Raw genomic sequence first — 7,217 nt, 5'->3', positions numbered from 1 at the left:
CTCAAGACATCCCAAGAGCAGAGTAACAGACAAAGGTTCAGACAAATGGATCTTAATGAAAATCTGATGGGAAAATGGATCCCTCTCAGGGGATTTTCCCCCCTGAAAATCTGCTGGGCAATTTATAATAAACTAAAAGTCTGCATTTCAAGAATATCTCTTAATAGGGTCACTTACAGTGACATTTACTGAGTAAGCCTCCCCATTCATGTCATGTTTTCAAAAATCATAAGAGCCAGACTTTTCAGTTTGCATACAAGCAAAAGAGCTAAAATCAAAACTGACAATTTTGCTCTGGAAAATACGTTTTTAAATCTATAGATATCCAAAATATTTAGCATCCTTCAGAGATTCAGATCGTGGTCTGCATAGATTGTAAGTGCCATGGTTTTATCCCAACTAACTTCATCTGCTCCGTCTGAAATTTCACTGCAAATACCTGAAACTATCCTTTAAAATTAAAAAAAGTTTTGATTTATGAACAGATTTAAGTATCTCATAATTTCCTAAAACATTTTCTCACAATAATTTTCTCAGCAATAATTCTTTAAGGTGATGGAAAATAGGGGACAGATGCTAATTTTGCCTCAGGGAATTTCTATGAAGTTATAGGAAGGCATTGAAACTGCAAAACAGCAGGATTTAACTAAACGGAACATCAATCAGTAAAGAACAGTATGGTGTGCCTGGAATCCATTCAGAATGTCCTCGGGGCAGATTCCAAGATATTTTTTTCCCCTCAAAATTTTAAGTCTCCTAAGTAATGCCTTACATTCTTCCAGTAATTTCTTAAGTTATATAATCATGGCCAACCAAGTGGCTCCCAAGAATTACTCAGCTAACAACCCACCAGGGAGAATTACTGGGCTCTTCAGGATAATTACTCTTATTCTTCTAAATTTATCCAGATTTCTTTTGCATCCCCCGAATCCCCTTCATTTCAACAATACATTCCCTCAACAACTTTAGCCTCAGAGTCCGAGGGTCCCAGAGTAGGAGTTCAGACAAAAAATTTTCAGACGTTCCCAGAGAATCATGAATAACATTTCGAAGTTCAAAAATAGCACCTAATTATTTATCAAGGCTAACTGTGAAATTTTAAAGCAGTGCCATTGGGAAATAAAATTTTCAAAATTCTAATTTAGATGAATTCAGAGAGAATGGAATAGAATAATAAAAATGGCATGGTTTTAAGTCCTGGGTTTTCATGTAAAATGAAGAATTTCTTAATTTTTCTGTGTCTTTGTCTTTATCTGTAAAATGGGGATAATAACTACATACCTTGCATGATTACTATGGAGATTAAATGAAAACAAAGGTTTTTAAAGCATCTAGTGCAGTGGCCAACATCAAAATTTGACTAAATAAATACTCATTTTCTCAGGGGTCAGAGCATCCTCTCATTTATTTTATTTCTCTGTGTGCCTGCAGATAATTGGGACAGAGTCAACCATTGTTAGTACGTGTCCTTTCTATAAAACCCTCTCATTAAATGATAACCTCTTTTCTTCATCAGAGATTGTAATTTGCAAAGAACAAATGCTCATTCAAACTAGCTCAAATAAAGGAGGACAACTGAGGGAAACTCAAGGAAAGTTCTCCAATAAACCAAGAACTCAATGGTTATATACTAAGGCAACTACGTTGCTTCTTTCTGTCTCTCCTTCTGAAGCCAAGTGACCTCTCTTTTTTCTGATTCTCTCCTCTGTTCTCCTTCTCTTGTCATGTGTCCCTTTGAAGGCTTGCTTTCACTGCATATCAGTCCAGGCAAGCACTAGCTAACAAGGCATCCCAGACCAGCCTTAGTGCTACATGGTTTCTGAATTCAAGCACCACCCTATTGTACATATCCAAGGTCTTTTATATCAGACTTGCAAGACAGATTTTTTTTTAATCTAGCAGATTGGGTTTATCTCTGAACCAGTAAGTTATGGCAAGGGAGGAAACAGAAGAATCCACAGCACCATCAGGCTCAGAGTTATACTTTCAGCAAGGGTTTGTAGTAGGAGTAGTTCCAAAGGAAGAAAAAGTGAATAAGGCAGGAAGGTCTACTCAACTTCTGAGTGAGGTAGTATCTTTGGCTTCTTATTTTTTTATTCATTAAGAGACTGGAGATATTAGCAAGTCATAGCACAGTGCTCTTGGCCAATGGGTATGTGTTGCTGTCATGTCTCTCAAAAAGTAGAATTATGAGCAGCCTGGAAATTTTGGCCCTGAACAGTTGCAAAGAAGGTTCATGTGCACTCGTTACCACTCTTGGGCTACAATTTCTACCATTTGCACAAGTCTGCGGAGGAAGAACATTCACATAACAAGTCAAGTGAAGCAACTCTATTACTCAGAGATGGGCATCAAGGGGCCAGGACTCAAGGCAACCTGTTACTCAAGGTTCATGAAAGCTGTGTAGGGATAGAATATCACCTGTGCATGTTCTGTAATGCAATGTGCCCAAGAGACCTTGAAAAGCAGCCAACCCTTGGTTTTATACTCCATGGTGACATGAATTGCTGGGCTAAAGTGTTACAGAAGGGACCGGAACAGAGCCCAGAATGTTCCAGCAGTCCCTCCTATTTTAGGACGCTACATTTCCATCACATTCTACAGTTATTCTTGAGAACTACAAGTAAGAAAGGGGAAGAAACTGGGGGAATCTAAGACCACCCAGAAAATTGTCCCACAACTACCATGGAAATTCTCAAGTACCTCCAGAATTAGAAAGTGTTGATAAACCTGTTGCCTTTCCTCTTTCTTCTCCTATTCATGGTAAATATATGTACTCACTCCCCACACATACTATATGCAATTAGCTCACTACACAGGTCTACCCAGAACTCACAGTTACCATACTTTTTCTTACTTCTTTAACCATCCATTTTAAATGAAATCGCTCTTCTCTTTCCCTTTCCATCTACTTTTCCTAACAATTCTTCTACCCTTCCTTTATTTCCTAGTCCTTGTGTCCTTAATTCCAAAACTAAGTTCAGATCTATATAGAATACTAAAATCAAGTTATAGGGACTAAGTTTTATTGGTAGATGTCAAATGAATATTAACATTCTTGACATACAGAAGCAAACATGTCCCCTTGCTTTATTTGTTCTAATTCAAATTTGTAAAATTTACTCTCGTGTTAAATCCCTCACTAGTCAGAAGTTGAGAAATGAAATCTTAGAAGTTAGAGGATTCTCCCTCTTTTTAAGAAGTTATACAATAGACACAGAAGGTGCATCTAGCCTTTAAAATTGGGACAACAGGACCCTTCAAATAGTTTGGTTGTCTGATATGCTTATTATTTCTCTCTCTCTCTCTCTCTCTCTCTGTCTCTCTCTCTCTCTCTCTCTCACACACACACACACACACACACACACACTCTCTCTCACAAGGCCATCCAAGTCATGCCTCTTGCCAACTTGGGCACAGGATCTTTTGCCACGGCCAGGACGTGGTGTCAACATTTTGGGGCCATTTATGCGGCATTCACTTCTGAAGTACAGCCAAGTTGGGACTGGAGGGAACAAAACCAGCTCTTTCCTTCCAGTGTCATATCATATCTTCTCCGATACCCTGAGGTTTACTCCCGGTGAGGCAATCCATTCCTTCAGTGAGTTTAGACTTTGAAAAACAAAGAATTTTTAATTTCCCCCTGAGAACTAGGAATACCCAACTTCTTGTACTCTTAGCTTGGTTGATTTCTGGATACTTCTTAAAAAGAGAGGAAAAAATACTTATCATTTGTCTTCTATCTCCCCTATAACTGTGAGAACAAGGCAGATATTAACATCACTTGTGTTAACAACTCCCTAGAAGTAGAAATTTTTAAATGACTCTATTCTGGGCCTCAACCTAAGCTACTGATTTCTCCCAGAAACTGCAGGTGAGTACTTTGACCATCTCAGTGGCATATAAAGACCACATAAAGGAGAGGTTTTGCTGCTTTAGATACTTGTAAAGAGGTATTTTCTGGTTGTTAGAAGTCAGTGGTGACCAGACTTCCTGGTCTAACCTCCCACTCCTTTATCTATTAAGTTGTACTAACATTTCATATGCTATTGTGAGAATTGAGTGCAATAACACTTGAAAGTATAATTCAGACGATATTGTGCATGAGGTAACTGAAGCATAATGCCATGAGGTACTTAATGGTGTTACATAGGGAGTTATCCATCCTGCAAGATGAGAGAGCCAGTATTAGCTGAAACTCCAAGAAGCAAGTCTTCTTGCAAAAGAGAGTTTAAAAACAAACTCCTCTGCTTAGCAACAAGTTTCTTTTTTTGTTTTTTTGTTGTTTTTTTTTTGTTTGTTTGGTTGGTTGGGTTTTTTCATTTTATTTTTTTTATTAGTTGCTCAAGACAATACAATGATCTTGACATATCATACATTTGATTCAAATAGGGTATGAATTCTCATTTTTCCACGTGTACAGATTGCAGGATCACATTGGTTATACATCCATGTATACATACAGCAATCCTAGTGTCAGTTGTATTCTGCTGCCCTCCCTATCCCCCCCTCCTCTCCCCTCCCCCATCACCTCTCTCTACCCATTTTACTGTGACACTTATCTTTCTCTCTCTTTTTTTCTTCCCTTCCCCCTCACACCATCGTATATGTATTTTGTGTAACCATGAGGGTCTAAAAATGCTAAGCAGAGCAGAAAAAAAGGCAAGGCTAAGACAAAAGATAAAGACCTCTCAAGACAGAGAGAAGGCCTCCACAGTTCAGTAATTAAGACGGCAGCTGGCATTTTGAAAAGTGCATCGTCCATCTGCCCTCCACGCTCTTCAACACCTCTTTTCAGAGCCAGCAAGGCATCCGGTGTTCCTCCCACCCCCAGAGGAGCCATGTCTCACAGAGAAATACACCAGCTCATCTGATATTGTATACCTGGGACAAAAGTAAACTTTTCTGTGTAAAGACAGATCTGGGAAGCAAGAAAAAATCCAAAAAGTAAAACCCATGGAGTTGGCAGAAAATTGAAGGTGAAAAGATGATCTATAACATGACACATGCTTGGCCAGATCGAGAATGTGAAGCTGGTCAAGAGTGCCTCTAATAGGCGAGCCAGAGGGAGGGTGAAGCCAGCAGAGAGGGAAATCCTATGGATATTCTATAAATAAATGAAGGCTTCCATTAAGAAAGGTAACTCTAATACAGGCTTTTATGTGTTGGACGATATTTGAAGCATTTTAATACTTACATGCATTCAATCTCACAATATCCTCTGAAGGAGTTCCATTGTTATGGATGGCACAGAGAGGAAGTGGCAGAGCTGGGATCAGAATAGAAGAAGTCTGGCTTCAGAATCCAAATGCTCACATGGTTCTTATTATATTCCTGGCATTCGTTCAGGTATTTTAACTATGGAAACTCACTTCATAGACTCAGCCAACCTATTATATGAATGCTATTATAAATCAATTATAAATCTATAGATATTCCTGGAAACAAATACACTACCCAAAGACCATACTTTGGACACATATGCAGGGGGGAATTGATAACACTCAGCAATTAGTTGTAAGACCTCTGAAGCATGAAGCAGAAATCCCATATCAGACCATCATCTGAAGAGGACATGGACCTGATCAGAACAGCAACTTTTGGCTCAATTATGTTGTTTCAGGATTAGCACCAACTTCTTTAAGAAGAGGAAGCTGAGATTCAAATCATCCTCTCTAGAGAGCATTTATTCAGTTGTCCATTACATAATATAAATTCACTTGAGATGTGTGTGTATATATATGTATATATACACACACATCTCAAGTGAATTTATATATATATATCAATGGGTATATATTTATACAGCTCTATCTCTATATCTGTATAACCATATGAATGGATACATAGGTAGATAGGTAGGAAGATAAGAGGAAACACCTGGATCTTCATAGATTTTCATAATGGTACATCTTTAAACATTCAATCTGAGTTCTGAGCATCTTTTAAAAGCCAAAGCAACAATACACACAAATCCTTAGCACAGTATCTGAACCTGGTAGGAGATAAGCAAACTAACATTTGTTGAGGGAGTAATTCTGAGTCAAGAACAACTTTAGGCACATAATTCTAACTGATTTAAACTGTTATTTTCACACTATACCTCATAAATGTGTACAGTTCATATATTAGTAACCAATTAAATGATTATTTACACAAAAGCATATGTATTTAACCTAAATCAAAGAAATTTTTTTTCAAGACCAGGAGCTGCTCTTTCAGGGACCAATATTGAGTGACAAGGGTAATATTACTAAAATTAAGGTATTTTGAGAAGCAATAAATCTATGATAAATTGTTGCTTAAAAGCAGTGGAGGAGAGAAGCTGATGTGCTTTAATGGGAAGATTGTTTTAGGCATCTGAGGCCAAGAAACATGTTGCAAATTTATACCTAAGCCAAGAGATTCAGGACTGCATGGGCATTATGGTGACAGAGTAGGAGAGCCTCAACAGTGTCAACAGGAGCCCTGAGCAATGCTGAGAGCTGGGGCACTCTGCCTGGGTTGGCATGCACAAAGCTTCACACCATGGAGAATGTGCAGGAGAAAAGGAAACTAGAGATCAGAGAATTAGAGCAATGCTCAGAGAAATGGAAGAACACTTCAGCAGCAAGACAATGATGCGCCCTGACAGCTTAAACTTTGGGGTTTTCAGATTCAAATTTCAAAAAGATATGTCCACCTTTTCAGCTGAGCTGATGGTGAATAATTACATCCTGCCCATGCTTCTGCTCAAATTAGATGGCCTTTAAAATATTATGCTGACAGGCAGATTTCATAGCAATCATAATTCAATATTTTGATAAAAGATTTCTTCTGAACATCATGAGTACTTCACTGGCCTGTCTTTCTCATGTGGCATAGACTCTAAGTGAAGCAGAGTTAATGCTGAAGTGAGTTATTTGACTTACCAGGTAGGCATATGAAAAATATCTTTGGAGGGTCAATCATAAAAATGATTTTTTTTTCTTACCTTTCTTTTATCAAAAAAAAAAAAGTGAAGGACCTCTCAAGGAGGCAAATTGGTTTCAGATTGCCTCTTGTCTAGAAAATCCAAGCAAGGTAGTAAAATAAGTTTGACTCTGTAGTTCCAGATCTGATTTGAACCCTGACTTCATCATTGAACTAGCATTGATACCCTTAGCAAAGTGTCTAACTACTTTGGCCTTCTGGTTTCCTCTTTGCAGAATAAGTCAAGTTATATTTATTTGGCGGGG

Source organism: Marmota marmota, unplaced genomic scaffold (assembly GCF_001458135.2).
Source record: "Marmota marmota marmota unplaced genomic scaffold, marMar, whole genome shotgun sequence".
Taxonomy (NCBI): Eukaryota; Metazoa; Chordata; class Mammalia; order Rodentia; family Sciuridae; genus Marmota; species Marmota marmota.
This window is presented reverse-complemented; position numbering follows the sequence as displayed.